Below are 18,268 nucleotides of genomic sequence, written 5' to 3' on the forward strand. Positions count from 1 at the left end.
GAGTCCAGGTTCAGCACCAGTAGAGCGGTGACGTGTATTTATTCTGCTATGAGCTCCCAGCCTGTGATTGAAAACATTGTGAATATGCAAGACATTATTTTACAATTGCTTTGCACACAGTATAAGAAAGGCTGCTACAAAATTGCAAAGAGCTAAAGGGGGAGATTTACTAACGTTTCACGCACTGTAGCACAACTACTAAAGTTGTGCTGCGATGTATGGAAAGGAGAGCAGAATATTTGCTAAAATATGGTGACTAGAACTTTAGGCTGATGTGCCTCCGCACACACACCAGTGCAAAGCTGCAAGGGTGTGTGTGTTCTGGCAAGCATAGATTGTGCACATCATGGGTATACATCCAGTACAAAATGCTATGCTCAGATGTAGTGTACCACTTTTCCCAGTTTGCAAGTTTGCTAGAAAAAAAATATATTTCTCCAAGTCAAAGCCAGCCTCAAAGAGGCATTATTTTTCTACGCAAAGCCTGGTCTACAAATGCTAGTAGATAGATCTTTGCATTAAAAACAGTGGGTGGTTGTATGGGAACGTCCATGTACCACCCATGGTAAGCCACCTTGACACAAAGCAGTGCCAGCGCCACATTGCGTTACTTTACAGCTACTTTCCAGCCCTAATAAAGTTGTGCACTTGAAAGTAAATCCCAAACAAACTGTTTGCACTGCTTTGCGTCACTTTTGTGATGCAACCCAATATATACAGCTGGGCTGGAGAAACTGTACAGACCCCAGGCGTGCGTCTGAGCGGCAGTGACTACCGCTCGGACCAATCCTGGTGCTGCTTACATGCTATGTAATGCTTGTAAGCAGCGTCAGGGTTGCTGGGAAGCAAATGCTGGGACACCATCAGGAGCAAAGGAGCGAGGAAGCAGGAGACAGTAATGGGAGACAGGCAGCGAAAGGTAAGTAGTTTCTTTTTTTTTTTTTTTTTTTTTTTTTTTAATGTTTCCCCCGACGTCCGATTCCAAAACTTGACATATCCGGCGGACGCTGCCGTTGGATTGAAATAATCTTTGCAAAAACGTGTTTTAAAGTCCTTTGGTTTGAAATCTGTTCAAACTGCTTTTTGGTAGGCTCACTCATTCCCCCTTTTAAAGAGCTCTTTCAGTAGCCTATAAACATTGTAAAATCCACAAAAGCATGTTTGTTTTTATCACTAATATATTTAAAATGAACAATTTGTCTCTCTATTTTCTTGAAATGGCTTTGAAGATAGCTCCGCCGCATTGATTGAATTGTTAACGGCGACCCCATTGGTTAATTGTTAGTCTCTCCCCCACAAAGTTCAGATCTGGTTGTGTCCCTCCTAAGCACTTAAAGACCATGAATATCAGGCCATTGAGTGAAGCAAGGTACAGTCCACCAGGAGAATATATCACATAGTTGCTCAGTAGCAGTCACTGTTTGGACATGAGGCCTTTGCTAGGAGTATGCAATTTCTCCATTTTACTGAGGCACATACTTTCCAGTTCTGGGCAGTTATTTCCCAGATCACTGTTTTCAGGTTTCATGGTCTACTTTTTTCATTTTAAATGCACCAAAACTGTCACTTGATCTAGTATTAGGTTGCTGTAAAGTGCTGTATCTCCTCCTGGTTTCATGGCCCTAGAGGTCTCCTTTGAGAAATGCAGGCCAGAGCTTCTCAAGGAGGCTAACAGACAGAAGAGACTTCAAGGTTTTATGGAAGGAGAAGAAATGAGAGATTGTCTAGCAGTGAATGGGAGCTGGATCAAAACTTTCACTCCTAGATGGCTAAATAGAGACCACCTGCTGATTTAGTTTTTTCTAGAATGGAATTTCAGTAAGAGTTTCCCCTCCAATTGGAGTGTATGTGCCAGTTTGTCATGGTGTCTGACTGAGATCACCAGAACTGCTTTGGATGGTAAACAACTTTGTGAAAAAAAATATTCTTTTTCCCCTGCTAGTCAGAGCAGTTTTCTGAGAGGTCCTGAAACATGATAAAAATTCTTCAACAAGCTGACCAGTCTAATAGGCTTATTGCGGACTCGCTCTACAGCCTAAATAATATAGAAGCTGGAAATCCTAGATAACGACACTTGCAATAGTCTAACTTTGGAGAGACATATGCCCATAACATATTGGAAGACAATTTGGTGGGTAAGATTGGCAGATCGTCAGAGTAGACAATAATAATGTTCACTGCACACAGCATTGATTTTAGAGTATTTCAATAGCTCATCATTAAGCAGAAGAACACCCAGTGATTTTGCCTTTATATAGGATCCGGGGGAGCACCAAAACAAGCAGGCCACATCACGCTATCCCTTCCCTCTATCAGCTGCCACTTATCTCTATTGAGCTTTAAAAAGTTTGCGCGCCCAAGGCTGATCAGCTCGAAGACAGCTATGCATCCTGTTTAGAGAACGAGGAGCAAGAACAGTGCAACTGTAGGACTGAATCAATTTATATGGAGGAAGAACATTGATATTAAATAGTAGTGGTGATAAAAAGGAGCCCGGTGGCACCCCAAGTGTGGGAGCTGATCCCCTTGATATAAAATATCCTATCTTCCAGAAATGATTTCCAGAATGCAACATTATATCAAAGAAAATTAAAAAAACGGTTCCACATGTCTTCTCAGGACCAGCTTTCCTCGCTTCCACTGTTAGCGGTTTCCACTGAAACCTCTGTATTATTTTTCATGATCCTGTGTCCTTCTTCCGCCTCCCTCAGCAGTATCTCTTTCTCAAGTAGGTGCAGCATCAGGTCATTTGCTTCCTATTCATCTTAACTCAAATTTGCATCTGTCAGCATTTAACCAGCTAGTCTTCTAATCTGCTACCACAAATGCTGTCACTCCTGGTATCATTCTGAACGTTTATCTGAGGTGCTGCACGCCCACCCATACGTCAGGTTAGCAAGCACCTCTTGTTGAGTCACTTTTCAACATTCCTTGGTCTTTTTCTCTCATCCTCTTTATGAAGATGGAGAAGTGGGCTTCATAATGACAGAGGATTGTGCCAGCCTGGAGCTTTCCAATAAGCAAAATGGCTGATGAGCCTCTTGTCAAGGGGAGCGGTTCAGTATTCTCTTAGGTACACGAGTCTGGTCAGCTACATGCACCTTGCTTGTTATATAGCAAGCCACAGTCTTTTTTGAGGCCTACGTACATCTTTCAGCCTCCCAATTCTGCTGCAGCCATTGTAGTAAGATTCAGGGGTTTTGTGTGCCATGTATCAAGTCCTGAAACTCTTTATGGGTTATTCCCCGTGCATTGTCAGTCTTATCTCCTGGGGAATTTCATAGGCCACACTTATCATCTCCAAGACGTTGAGCAACCAGGCAGCTGGCAAACCCATTTTATTTAGAATTTGGTACCAAGCCTGGATAGGGTGAATATGAGGGGAGCGACCAACAGTGTCAAAACTACTTTGCAGACTTGGCACAACAAACAATGTCCACTCAGAAAGGTTCACTCTCTTCAGTGGAGCCGCTGCAGTGGTCTCTCTTCTGAAGGCACAGAGATTACCTCCTGGCAGAAATCTCTAAATCTGGCATTCAGTACACCAGGTGAATGGAGGCCCCACCCATCACTTCTGCTGATTTGTCGGGCTGCCAAGTACCCAGCAGGGTCTCAATGACCCGAGTTGTGTTTGAGACTTTGTATTTAGTGTTTTGTATTCGGAGTTTGTGTCTTTAGTGGAGAGAAGATTTGCATTATGTGACTGGGTACAGGGATCATCTCTTGTGATCTTCGGGCAGCTAATGTAGTTTCTTGTGAAACACTAGTGCTTAGCATCACAGAATTCACCTCTGGCCACAGTTGCGACACTACATTCTGCCTGATGCGATTTTTGTTTGCAGTCACAAAGCCTGGGATTTAAAATATAATAGGATTCACAGCTGCAGAAGAATTTATTGCGATACGTAAATGCCATTTTGTGTGTCAGAAGTCTTGCTTGTGTAATCCATTCAAAATCACAAATTAATGGATGTGTGTGAAAGGGATGCCCCCCTAGTATTTGCGATTAAGAAAGCAAATATCAATTGTTTGTGACCGAAATTAAGGTTACAAACCATCGATCAGTTTCTGCCACCCTAGTTGAGGTGATAACTAATTCTGAATTGGGGTGGCCCCCGGGACAGTTCCCTGTTAAGAATTGAGAAATGGCGGCCTCCTCAGGGTGGGATTGTGCGGGTTCCATACAGTGGACCACTGTATTCTCACCCCATTGTCTTGCCTGCATGTCAATATTAAGCCAAATAGGTCGCTTTAAACAAAAAATATTGATATAAATGGAATGTTAATGGAGGTCTGCTGTCCCTCAGAGCAGTGGCGTAGCGTGGGGGGAGCAGGGGGGGCCGGTCGCACCGGGCGCAACATCTGGGGGGGGCGCGCTCGCGAGTGCCAAAATCCACGGGTTAGGGGGCGCAAATTACTTGTCTTGCCCCGGGTGCTGACAACCCACGCTACGCCACTGGGGACATAAGACTGGGGTAGAGCGAGAGATGGAGAAAGAGAAAGGTGCCTGTGTCGAGTCAGCAGCAGAGAAAATGAAACAAAGGGGCCTCCTGGGCTAACCACACACTACTTCCTCACAACGAACACACAGAGGGTGTGTGAAATGACATAGACACAGCAGCCCGGCTAGCTCAGTCGGTAGAGCATGAGACTCTTAATCTCAGGGTCGTGGGTTTGAGCCCCACGTTGGGTGTGATGCTTTTTAAAGGCTTCTCCATTTTCGGGTTTAACATTAACTCTCACCTTTTTCAGATATTTCGCTGAGGCTTAAAACTACACACACACACACATCCTGCAGTTTGCCTCACGATTCCCACAGGACTCCACACAACGCACCACTTCCCGCCCTGGGAGGCGCCGCTGGGAGCGGTCCTAGGCCAAGCCTTTCCTGCGCCCTTTCCTAGCCTGAGCTGCCCGTGCTTACAGCGAGCTCGGAGTCTGCTCCGGTCCGTCCTGTCCCCCCCATCCTTTCAAAAAGAGGAGTTTAAGGTCTCATCCCGCTGGTGTTATGATTAAAGTAGGTATGAAAACTACTTTATGTCGGCAGAGGTATTTGATCACGGGACTGGGGAAGATACTGCTCTTAAATGTGACACCTTACACCACTCGACTATTCCGGCATCCTCCGGAACACAGTTCTGGAGGCTGACTGCCATCTTGCGAAACAGGGAGAGTTCACACTTTTCTCTACTGGACATTTAAGTATGTGCACAGAGACAGGTTGAGAGGACAGATGCATGTATGTACCAGATTGAGCTCCAGAGAGACTGATGGGGACATAAGACTGGGGTAGAGCGAGAGATGGAGAAAGAGAAAGGTGCCTGTGTCGAGTCAGCAGCAGAGAAAATGAAACAAAGGGGCCTCCTGGGTTAACCACACACTACTGCCTCACAAAGAACACACAGAGGGTGTGTGAAATGACATAGGCACAGCAGCCCGGCTAGCTCAGTTGGTAGAGCATGAGACTCTTAATCTCAGGGTCATGGGTTCGAACCCCACGTTGGGCGTGATGCTTTTTAAAGGCTTCTCCATTTTCGGGTTTAACATTAACTCTCACCTTTTTCAGATATTTTGCTGAGGCTTAAAACTACACACACACACATCCTGCAGTTTGCCTCACGATTCCCACAGGACTCCACACAACGCAGCACTTCCCGCCCTGGTAGGCGCCGCTGGGAGCGGTCCTAGGCGGAGCCTTTCCTGCGCCCTTTCCTAGCCTGAGCCGCCCATACTTACAGCGAGCTCGGAGTCCGCTCGGGTCCATCCTGTCCCCCCCCCCATCCTTTCAAAAAGAGGAGTTTAAGGTCTCATCCCCGCTGGTGTTATGTTTAAAGTAGGAATGAAAACTACTTTATGTCGGCAGAGGTATTTGATCACGGGACTGGGGAAGATACTGCTCTTGAATGTGGCACCTTACACCGCTCGGCCATTCCGGCATCCTCTGGAACACGGCTCTGGAGGCTGACTGCCACCTCGCGAAACAGGGAGAGTTCACACTGTTCTCTACTGGACATTTAAGTATGTGCCCAGAGACAGGTTGAGAGGACAGATGCATGTATGTACCAGAGTGAGCTGCAGAGAGACTGATGGGGACATACAGTGGCGTAGCGTGGGGGGTGCCGGGGGGGCCGGCCGCACCGGGCGCAACATCTGGGGGGGGCGCACTCGCGAGTGCTAAAATCCACGGGTTAGGGGGCGCAAATTACTTGCCTTGCCCCGGGTGCTGACAACCCACGCTACGCCACTGGGGACATAAGACTGGGGTAGAGCGAGAGATGGAGAAAGAGAAAGGTGCCTGTGTCGAGTCAGCAGCAGAGAAAATGAAACAAAGGGGCCTCCTGGGATAACAACACACCTCTTCCTCACAAAGAACACACAGAGGGTGTGTGAAATGATATAGGCACAGCAGCCCGGCTAGCTCAGTCGGTAGAGCATGAGACTCTTAATCTCAGGGTCGTGGGTTCGAGCCCCACGTTGGGCGTGATGCTTTTTAAAGGCTTCTCCATTTTTGGGTTTAACATTAACTCTCAGCTTTTTCAGATATTTCGCTGAGGCTTAAAACTACACACACACACACATCCTGCAGTTTGCCTCGCGATTCCCACAGGACTCCACACAACGCAGCACTTCCCGCCCTTGGAGGCGCCGCTGGGAGCGGTCCTAGGCCGAGCGTTTCCTGCGCCCCTTTCTAGCCTGAGCCGCCCGTGCTTACAGCGAGCTCGGAGTCCGCTCCGGTCCGTCCTGTCACCCCCCCATCCTTTCAAAAAGAGGAGTTTAAGGTCTCATCCCCGCTGGTGTTATGATTAAAGTAGGTATGAAAACTACTTTATGTCGGCAGCGGTATTTGATCACGGGATTGGGGAAAATACTGCTCTTGAATGTGGCGCCTTACACCACTCGGCCATTCCGGCAGCCTGCAGAACACGGCTCTGGAGGCTGACTTCCACCTCGCGAAACAGGTAGAGTTCACACTGTTCTCTACTGGACATTTAAGTATGTGCCCAGAGACAGGTTGAGAGGACAGATGCATGTATGTACCAGAGTGAGCTCCAGAGAGACTGATGGGGACATAAGACTGGGGTAGAGCGAGAGATGGAGAAAGAGAAAGGTGCTTGTGTCAAGTCAGCAGCAGAGAAAATGAAACAAAGGGGCCTCCTGGGATAACCACACACTACTTCCTCACAAAGAACACACAGAGGGTGTGTGAAATGACATAGGCACAGCAGCCCGGCTAGCTGAGTCGATAAAACATGAGACTCTTAATCTCAAGGTTGTGGGTTCGAGCCCACGTTGGGCGTGATGCTTTTTAAAGGCTTCTCCATTTTCGGGTTTAACATTAACTCTCACCTTTTTCAGATATTTCGCTGAGGCTTAAAACTACACACACACACACATCCTGCAGTTTGCCTCACGATTCCCACAGAACTCCACACAACGCAGCACTTCCCACCCTGGGAGGCGCCGCTGGGAACGGTCCTAGTCCGAGCCTTTCCTGCGCCCTTTCCTAGCCTGAGCCGCCCGTGCTTACAGCAAGCTCGGAGTCCTCTCCGGTCCGTCCTGTTCCTCCCCCCATCCTTTCAAAAAGAGGAGTTTAAGGTCTCATCCCCGCTGGTGTTATGATTAAAGTAGGTATGAAAACTACTTTATGTCAGCAGCAGGATTTGATCACAGGACTGGGGAAAATACTGCTCTTGAATGTGGCACCTTACACCGCTCGGCCATTCCGGCAGCACTTGGAACACTGCTCTGGAGGCTGACTGCCACCTCGCGAAACAGGGAGAGTTCACACTGTTCTCTACTGGACATTTAAGCATGTGTCCAGAGACAGGTTGAGGACAGATGCATTTATGTACTAGAGTGAGCTCCAGAGAGACTGATGGGGACATAAGACTGGGGTAGAGCGAGAGATGGAGAAAGAGAAAGGTGCCTGTGTCGAGTCAGCAGCAGAGAAAATGAAACAAAGGGGCCTCCTGGGATAACCACACACTACTTCCTCACAAAGAACACACAGAGGGTGTGTGAAATGACATAGGCACAGCAGCCTGGCTAGCTCAGTCGGTAGAGCATGATACTCTTAATCTCAGGGTCGTCGGTGCGAGCCCCACATTGGGTGTGATGCTTTTTAAAGGCTTCTCTATTTTCGGGTTTACCAATAACTCTGACCTTTTTCAGATATTTCGCTGAGGCTTAAAACTACACACACACACACATCCTGCAGTTTGCCTCACGATTCCCACAGGACTCCACACAAGGCAGCACTTCCTGTCCTGGGAGGCGCCGCTGGGAGCGGTCCTAGGCCGAGCCTTTCCTGCGCCCTTTCGTAGCCTGAGCTGCCCGTGCTTACAGAGAGCTCGGAGTCCGCTCCGGTCCGTCCTGTCCCCCCCATCCTTTCAAAAAGAGGAGTTTAAGGTCTCATCCCGCTGGTGTTATGATTAAAGTAGGTATGAAAACTACTTTATGTCAGCAGCGGTATTTGATCTCAGGACTGGGGAAGGTACTGCTCTTGAATGTGGCACCTTACACCGCTCGGCCATTCCGGCAGTCTCTGTAACGCTACTCTGGAGGCTGACTGCCACCTCGCGAAACAGGGAGAGTTCACACTGTTCTCTACTGGACATTTAAGTATGTGCCCAGAGACAGGTTGAGAGGACAGATGCATGTATGTACCAGATTGAGCTCCAGAGAGACTGATGGGGACATAAGACTGGGGTAGAGCGAGAGATGGAGAAAGAGAAAGGTGCCTGTGTCGAGTCAGCAGCAGAGAAAATGAAACAAAGGGGCCTCCTGGGATAACCACACACTACTTCCTCACAAAGAACACACAGAGGGTGTGTGAAATGACATAAAAACAGCAGCCTGGCTAGCTCAGTTGGTAGAGCATGAGACTCTTAATCTCAGGGTCGTCCGTTCGAGCCCCACATTGGGTGTGATGCTTTTTAAAGGCTTCTCCATTTTCGGGTTTACCAATAACTCTGACCTTTTTCAGATATTTCGCTGAGGCTTAAAACTACACACACACACATCCTGCAGTTTGCCTCACGATTGCCACAGGACTCCACACAACGCAGCACTTCCCGCCCTGGGAGGCGCCGCTAGGAGCGGTCCTAGGCCGAGCCTTTCCTGCGCCCTTTCCTACCCTGAGCCGCCTGTGCTTACAGCGAGCTCTGAGTCCGCTCCGGTCCGTCCTGTCCCCCACCCATCCTTTCAAAAAGAGGAGTTTAAGGTCTCATGCCCGCTGGTGTTATGATTAAAGTAGGTATGAAAACTACTTTATGTCGGCAGCGGGATTTGATTACAGGACTGGGGAAGATACTGCTCTTGAATGTGGCACCTTACACCGCTCGGCCATTCCGGCACCCTCCGGAACACGCCTCTGGAGGTTGACTGCCACCTCACGAAACAGGGAGAGTTCACACTGTTCTCTACTGGACATTTAAGTATGTGCCCAGAGACAGGTTGAGAGGACAGATGCATATATGTACCAGAGTGAGCTCCAGAGAGACTGATGAGGACATAAGACTGGGGTAGAGCGAGTGATGGAGAAAGAGAAAGGTGCCTGTGTCGAGTCAGCAGCAGACAAAATGAAACAAAGGGGCCTCTTGGGATAATCACACACTACTTCCTCACAAAGAACACACAGAGTGTGTGTGAAATGACATAAGCACAGCAGCCCGGCTAGCTCAGTCGATAGAGCATGAGACTCTTCATCTCAGGGTCGTGGTTTCGAGCCCCACGTTGGGTGTGATGCTTTTTAAAGGCTCCTCCATTTTCGGGTTTAACATTAACTCTCACCTTTTTCAGATATTTCGCTGAGGCTTAAAACTACACACACACATATCCTGCAGTTTGCCTCACGATTCCCATAGGACTCCACACAACGCAGCACTTCCCGCCCTGGGAGGCGCCGCTGGGAGCGGTACTAGGCCGAGCCTTTCCTGCGCCCTTTCCTAGCCTGAGCCGCCCGTGCTTACAGCAAGCTCGGAGTCCTCTCCGGTCCGTCCTGTTCCCCCCCCCATCCTTTCAAAAAGAGGAGTTTAAGGTCTCATCCCTGCTGGTGTTATGATTAAAGTAGGTATGAAAACTACTTTATGTCGGCAGCAGGATTTGATCACGGGACTGGGGAAAATACTGCTCTTGAATGTGGCACCTTACACCGCTCGGCCATTCCGGCAGCACTTGGAACACTGCTCTGGAGGCTGACTGCCACCTCGCGAAACAGGGAGAGTTCACACTGTTCTCTACTGGACATTTAAGCATGTGTCCAGAGACAGGTTGAGGACAGATGCATGTATGTACTAGAGTGAGCTCCAGAGAGACTGATGGGGACATAAGACTGGGGTAGAGCGAGAGATGGAGAAAGAGAAAGGTGCCTGTGTCGAGTCAGCAGCAGAGAAAATGAAACAAAGGGGCCTCCTGGGATAACCACACACTACTTCCTCACAAAGAACACACAGAGGGTGTGTGAAATGACATAGGCACAGCAGCCTGGCTAGCTCAGTCGGTAGAGCATGATACTCTTAATCTCAGGGTCGTCGGTGCGAGCCCCACATTGGGTGTGATGCTTTTTAAAGGCTTCTCTATTTTCGGGTTTACCAATAACTCTGACCTTTTTCAGATATTTCGCTGAGGCTTAAAACTACACACACACACACATCCTGCAGTTTGCCTCACGATTCCCACAGGACTCCACACAAGGCAGCACTTCCTGTCCTGGGAGGCGCCGCTGGGAGCGGTCCTAGGCCGAGCCTTTCCTGCGCCCTTTCGTAGCCTGAGCTGCCCGTGCTTACAGAGAGCTCGGAGTCCGCTCCGGTCCGTCCTGTCCCCCCCATCCTTTCAAAAAGAGGAGTTTAAGGTCTCATCCCGCTGGTGTTATGATTAAAGTAGGTATGAAAACTACTTTATGTCAGCAGCGGTATTTGATCTCAGGACTGGGGAAGGTACTGCTCTTGAATGTGGCACCTTACACCGCTCGGCCATTCCGGCAGTCTCTGTAACGCTACTCTGGAGGCTGACTGCCACCTCGCGAAACAGGGAGAGTTCACACTGTTCTCTACTGGACATTTAAGTATGTGCCCAGAGACAGGTTGAGAGGACAGATGCATGTATGTACCAGATTGAGCTCCAGAGAGACTGATGGGGACATAAGACTGGGGTAGAGCGAGAGATGGAGAAAGAGAAAGGTGCCTGTGTCGAGTCAGCAGCAGAGAAAATGAAACAAAGGGGCCTCCTGGGATAACCACACACTACTTCCTCACAAAGAACACACAGAGGGTGTGTGAAATGACATAAAAACAGCAGCCTGGCTAGCTCAGTTGGTAGAGCATGAGACTCTTAATCTCAGGGTCGTCCGTTCGAGCCCCACATTGGGTGTGATGCTTTTTAAAGGCTTCTCCATTTTCGGGTTTACCAATAACTCTGACCTTTTTCAGATATTTCGCTGAGGCTTAAAACTACACACACACACATCCTGCAGTTTGCCTCACGATTGCCACAGGACTCCACACAACGCAGCACTTCCCGCCCTGGGAGGCGCCGCTAGGAGCGGTCCTAGGCCGAGCCTTTCCTGCGCCCTTTCCTACCCTGAGCCGCCTGTGCTTACAGCGAGCTCTGAGTCCGCTCCGGTCCGTCCTGTCCCCCACCCATCCTTTCAAAAAGAGGAGTTTAAGGTCTCATGCCCGCTGGTGTTATGATTAAAGTAGGTATGAAAACTACTTTATGTCGGCAGCGGGATTTGATTACAGGACTGGGGAAGATACTGCTCTTGAATGTGGCACCTTACACCGCTCGGCCATTCCGGCACCCTCCGGAACACGCCTCTGGAGGTTGACTGCCACCTCACGAAACAGGGAGAGTTCACACTGTTCTCTACTGGACATTTAAGTATGTGCCCAGAGACAGGTTGAGAGGACAGATGCATATATGTACCAGAGTGAGCTCCAGAGAGACTGATGAGGACATAAGACTGGGGTAGAGCGAGTGATGGAGAAAGAGAAAGGTGCCTGTGTCGAGTCAGCAGCAGACAAAATGAAACAAAGGGGCCTCTTGGGATAATCACACACTACTTCCTCACAAAGAACACACAGAGTGTGTGTGAAATGACATAAGCACAGCAGCCCGGCTAGCTCAGTCGATAGAGCATGAGACTCTTCATCTCAGGGTCGTGGTTTCGAGCCCCACGTTGGGTGTGATGCTTTTTAAAGGCTCCTCCATTTTCGGGTTTAACATTAACTCTCACCTTTTTCAGATATTTCGCTGAGGCTTAAAACTACACACACACATATCCTGCAGTTTGCCTCACGATTCCCATAGGACTCCACACAACGCAGCACTTCCCGCCCTGGGAGGCGCCGCTGGGAGCGGTACTAGGCCGAGCCTTTCCTGCGCCCTTTCCTAGCCTGAGCCGCCCGTGCTTACAGCAAGCTCGGAGTCCTCTCCGGTCCGTCCTGTTCCCCCCCCCATCCTTTCAAAAAGAGGAGTTTAAGGTCTCATCCCTGCTGGTGTTATGATTAAAGTAGGTATGAAAACTACTTTATGTCGGCAGCAGGATTTGATCACGGGACTGGGGAAGATACTGCTCTTGAATGTGGCACCTTACACCGCTCGGCCATTCCGGCAGTCTCTATAACGCTACTCTGGAGGCTGACTGCCACCTCGCGAAACAGGGAGATTTCACACTGTTCTCTACTGGACATTTAAATATGTGCCCAGAGAGAGGTTGAGAGGACAGATGCATGTATTTACCAGAGTGAGCTCCAGAGAGACTGATGGGGACATAAGACTGGGGTAGAGCGAGAGATGGAGAAAGAGAAAGGTGCCTGTGTCGAGTCAGCAGCAGAGAAAATGAAACAAAGGGGCCTCCTGGGATAACCACACACTACTTACCCACAAAGAACACACAGAGGGTGTGTGAAATGACACAGGCACAGCAGCCCGGCTAGCTCAGTCGGTAGAGCATGAGACTGTTAATCTCAGGGTCGTTGGTTTGAGCCCCACGTTGGGCGTGATGCTTTTTAAAGGCTTCTCCATTTTTGGGTTTAACATTAACTCTCACCTTTTTCAGATATTTCACTGAGGCTTAAAACTACACACACACACATCCTGCACTTTGCCTCACGATTCCCACAGGACTCCACACAACGCAGCACTTCCCGCCCTGGGAGGCGCCGCTGAGAGCGGTCCTAGGCCGAGCCTTTCCTGCACCCTTTCCTAGCCTGAGCCGCCCGTGCTTACAGCGAGCTCGGAGTCCGCTCCGGTCCGTCCTGTCCCCGCCCCATTCTTTCAAAAAGAGGAGTTTAAGGTCTCATCCCCGCTGGTGTTATGATTAAAGTAGGTATGAAAACTACTTTATGTCAGCAGCGGGATTTGATTACAGGACTGGGGAAGATACTGCTCTTGAATGTGGCACCTTACACCGCTCGGCTATTCCGTCAGCCTCCGGAACACACCTCTGGAGGTTGACTGCCACCTCACGAAACAGGGAGAGTTCACACTGTTCTCTACTGGACATTTAAATATGTGCCCAGAGACAGGTTGAGAGGACAGATGCATGTATGTACCAGAGTGAGCTCCAGAGAGACTGATGGGGACATAAGACTGGGGTAGAGCGAGAGATGGAGAAAGAGAAAGGTGCCTGTGTCGAGTCAGCAGCAGAGAAAATGAAACAAAGGGGCCTCCTGGGATAACCACACACTACTTCCCCACAAAGAACACACAGAGGGTGTGTGAAATGACACAGGCACAGCAGCCGGGCTAGCTCAGTCGGTAGAGTCTGAGACTGTTAATCTCAGGGTCGTCGGTTTGAGCCCCACGTTGGGCGTGATGCTTTTTAAAGGCTTCTCCATTTTCGGGTTTAACATTAACCCTCACCTTTTTCAGATATTTTGCTGAGGCTTAAAACTACACACACACACATCCTGCACTTTGCCTCATGATTCCCACAGGACTCCACACAACGCAGCACTTCCCGCCCTGGGAGGCGCCGCTGGGAGCGGTCCTAGCCTGAGCCTTTCCTGCGCCCTTTCCTAGCCTGAGCCGCCCGTGCTTACAGCGAGGTCGGAGTCCGCTCCGGTCCGTCCTGTCCCCGCCCCATTCTTTCAAAAAGAGGAATTTAAGGTCTCATCCCCGCTGGTGTTATGATTAAAGTAGGTATGAAAACTACTTTATGTCGGCAGCAGGATTTGATCAGAGGACTGGGGAAGATACTGCTCTTGAATGTAGCAACTTATACCGCTCAGCCATTCCGGCAGCCACCGAAACACGGCTCTGGAGGATGACTGCCACCTCGCGAAACAGGGAGAGTTCACACTGTTCTCTACTGGACATTTAAGTATGTGCCCAGAGAGAGGTTGAGAGGACAGATGCTTGTATGTACCAGAGTGAGCTCCAGAGAGACTGATGGGGACATAATACTGGGGTAGAGCGAGAGATGGAGAAAGAGAAACGTGGCTGTGTCGAGTCAGCAGCAGAGAAAATGAAACAAAGGGGCCTCCTGTGATAACCACACACTACTTCCTCACAAAGAACACACAGAGGGTGTGTGAAATGTCATAGGCACAGCAGCCCGGCTAGCTTAGTCGGTAGAGCATGAAACTCTTAATCTCATTGTCGTGGGTTCGAGCCCCGCAGTGGGCGTGATGCTTTTTAAAGGCTTTTCCATTTTCGGGTTTAACATTAACTCTCACCTTTTTTAGATCTTTCGCTGAGGCTTAAAACTACACACACACAAACATCCTGCAGTTTGTCTCATGATTCCCACAGGACTCCACACAACGCAGCACTTCCCGCCCTGGGAGGCGCCGCTGGGAGCAGTCCTAAGCCGAGCCTTTCCTGTGCCATTTCCTAGCCTGAGCCGCCCGCGCTTACAGCGAGCTCGGAGTCCGCTCCGGTCCGTCCTGTCCCCCCCATCCTTTCAAAAAGAGGAGTTTAAGGTCTCATCCCCACTGGTGTTATGATTAAAGTAGGTATGAAAACTACTTTATGTCGGCAGCGGGATTTGATCACAGGACTGGGGAAGATACTGCTCTTGAATGTGGCACCTTACACTGCTCGGCGATTCCGGCAGCCTCCGGAACACGGCTCTGGAGGCTGACTGCCACCTCGCAAAACAGGGAGAGTTCACACTGTTCTCTACTGGACATTTAAGTATGTGCCCAGAGACAGTTTGAGAGGACAGATGCATATATGTACCAGAGTGAGCTCCAGAGAGACTGATGAGGACATAAGACTGGGGTAGAGCGAGTGATGGAGAAAGAGAAAGGTGCCTGTGTCGAGTCAGCAGCAGACAAAATGAAACAAAGGGGCCTCTTGGGATAATCACACACTACTTCCTCACAAAGAACACACAGAGGGTGTGTGAAATGACATAACCACAGCAGCCCGGCTAGCTCAGTCGATAGAGCATGAGACTCTTCATCTCAGGGTTGTGGTTTCGAGCCCCACGTTGGGTGTGATGCTTTTTAAAGGCTTCTCCATTTTCGGGTTTAACATTAACTCTCACCTTTTTCAGATATTTCGCTGAGGCTTAAAACTACACACACACATATCCTGCAGTTTGCCTCACGATTCCCATAGGACTCCACACAACGCAGCACTTCCCGCCCTGGGAGGCGCCGCTGGGAGCGGTACTAGGCCGAGCCTTTCCTGCGCCCTTTCCTAGCCTGAGCCGCCCGTGCTTACAGCGAGCTCGGAGTCCGCTCCGGTCCGTCCTGTTCCCCCCCCCATCCTTTCAAAAAGAGGAGTTTAAGGTCTCATCCCTGCTGGTGTTATGATTAAAGTAGGTATGAAAACTACTTTATGTCGTCAGCGGGATTTGATCAGAGGACTGGGGAAAATACTGCTCTTGAATATGGCACCTTACACCGCTCGGCCATTCCGGCAGCATTCGGAACACTGCTCTGGAGGCTGACTGCCACCTCGCGAAACAGGGAGAGTTCACACTGTTCTCTACTGGACATTTAAGCATGTGTCCAGAGACAGGTTGACGACAGATGCATGTATGTACTAGAGTGAGCTCCAGAGAGACTGATGGGGACATAAGACTGGGGTAGAGCGAGAGATGGAGAAAGAGAAAGGTGCCTGTGTCGAGTCAGCAGCAGAGAAAATGAAACAAAGGGGCCTCCTTGGATAACCACACACTACTGCCTCACAAAGAACACACAGAGGGTGTGTGAAATGACATAGGGACAGCAGCCTGGCTAGCTCAGTCGGTAGAGCATGAGACTCTTAATCTCAGGGTTGTGGTTTCGAGCCTCACGTTGGCTGTGATGCTTTTTAAAGGCTTCTCCATTTTCGGGTTTAACATTAACTCTCACCTTTTTCAGATATTTCGCTGAGGCTTAAAACTACACACACATCCTGCAGTTTGCCTCACGATTCCCACAGGACTCCACACAACGCAGCACTTCCCCCCCTGGGAGGCGCCGCTGGGAGCGGTCCTAGGCCGAGCCTTTTCTGCGCCCTTTCCTAACCTGAGCCGCCTGTGCTTACAGCGACCTCTGAGTCCGCTCCGGTCCGTCCTGTCCCCCCCCCCATCCTTTCAAAAAGAGGAGTTTAAGGTCTCATCACCGCTGGTGTTATGATTAAAGTAGGTATGAAAACTACTTTATGTCAGCAGCGGGATTTGACCACGGGACTGGGGAAGATATTGCTCTTGAATGTGGCACTTTACACCGCTCGGCCATTCCGGCACCCTCCGGAACACACCTCTGGAGGCTGACTGCCACCTCACGAAACAGGGAGAGTTCGCACTGTTCTCTACTGGACATTTAAGTATGTGCCCAGAGACAGGTTGAGAGGACAGATGCATGTATGTACCAGAGTGAGCTCCAGAGAGACTGATGGGGACATAAGACTGGGGTAGAGCGAGAGATGGAGAAAGAGAAAGGTGCCTGTGTCGAGTCAGCAGCAGAGAAAATTAAACAAAGGGGCCTCCTGTGATAACCACACACTACTTCCTCACAAAGAACACACAGAGGGTGTGTGAAATGACATAGGCACAGCAGCCCGGCTAGCTCAGTCGGTAGAGCATGAGACTCTTAATCTTAGGGTCGTGGGTTTGAGCCCCACGTTGCGTGTGATTCTTTTTAAAGGCTTCTCCATTTTCGGGTTTAACATTAACTCTCACCTTTTTCAGATATTTTGCTGAGGCTTAAAACTACACACACACACATCCTGCAGTTTGCCTCACGATTCCCACAGGACTCCACACAACGTAGCACTTCCCGCCCTGGGAGGCGCCGCTGGGAGCGGTCCTAGGCCGAGCCTTTCCTGCGCCCTTTCCTAGCCTGAGCCGCCTGTGCTTACAGCGAGCTCTGAGTCCTCTCCGGTCCGTCCTGTCCCCCCCCATCCTTTCAAAAAGAGGAGTTTAAGGTCTCATCCCAGCTGGTGTTATGATTAAAGTAGGTATGAAAACTACTTTATGTCAGCAGCGGGATTTGATCACGGGACAGGGGAAGATACTGCTCTTGAATGTGGCGCCTTTGTAGGAGGCTGGACTGGCTTGTAGTGAGTACCAAGGGGTACTTGCACCTTGCACCAGGCCCAGTTATCCCTTATTAGTGTATAGGGTGTCTAGCAGCATAGGCTGGTAGATAATGGTAGCTTAGCAGAGCAGCTTAGGCTGAACTAGGAGACGAGTGAAGCTCCTACAGTACCACTAGTGTCACTTGCACAATATCATAAGAAAACACAATACACAGATATACTAAAAATAAAGGTACTTTGTGGGTCATTCTTACCCTGGCGGTCAGTGTTAAAGCGGCGGCCAACCCGCCAATAGGCTGGCGGTCAAAAAAATGGAATTCTGACCCTGGCGGGAACCGCCAACAGAGGCCGCCGCTTTAACACTCCGACCGCCACGGCGGGACAAACAAACAGCGCGGCGGTCACAGCCAACAGACAGGCGGGAGACAATGTACCGCCCACACTATCACGACTCACCAATCCGCCACCTTTTCCGGGGCGGGAGCCCCGCCGATAAAAACACGGCGGAAACAGACTTTCCAAACGGAAAACGCTCACCTCGAGACACTCCACGCGGAATCGGGACAGCATGGAACCGGAACTCCACATCCTCCCAGTCATTGCCTTCCTGCTCTTCTTCCAGGATCACGAACGTCGCCACAGACGACAACGGTGAGTACTGCACCTACGACACAGGGGAGGGGGGAGGAGGAAAGGTTACGGGCACACACATACGCGACACACCCACCCCCACCCTCACCCCCACCGAAATACCTACACACCAATGCAGATTAAAAAGTCAGAGTGA

General features: G+C 49.9%; 2 non-coding genes across 2 annotated transcripts; both read left to right on the plus strand.

Annotated features, from left to right (window-relative positions):
* The first annotated feature begins 5,434 nt into the window (after nt 1–5,434).
* Nucleotides 5,435–5,507, plus strand: TRNAK-CUU (transfer RNA lysine (anticodon CUU)). The gene has a single exon. It is a non-coding gene; the product is annotated as a tRNA-Lys (tRNA).
* A 901-nt stretch (nt 5,508–6,408) lies between these two features.
* On the plus strand, nt 6,409–6,481 carry TRNAK-CUU (transfer RNA lysine (anticodon CUU)). The gene has a single exon. It is a non-coding gene; the product is annotated as a tRNA-Lys (tRNA).
* The last annotated feature ends 11,787 nt before the right edge of the window (nt 6,482–18,268 follow it).

The sequence above is a fragment of the Pleurodeles waltl genome, chromosome 6 (genome assembly GCF_031143425.1).
Source record: "Pleurodeles waltl isolate 20211129_DDA chromosome 6, aPleWal1.hap1.20221129, whole genome shotgun sequence".
Lineage (NCBI taxonomy): Eukaryota > Metazoa > Chordata > Amphibia > Caudata > Salamandridae > Pleurodeles > Pleurodeles waltl.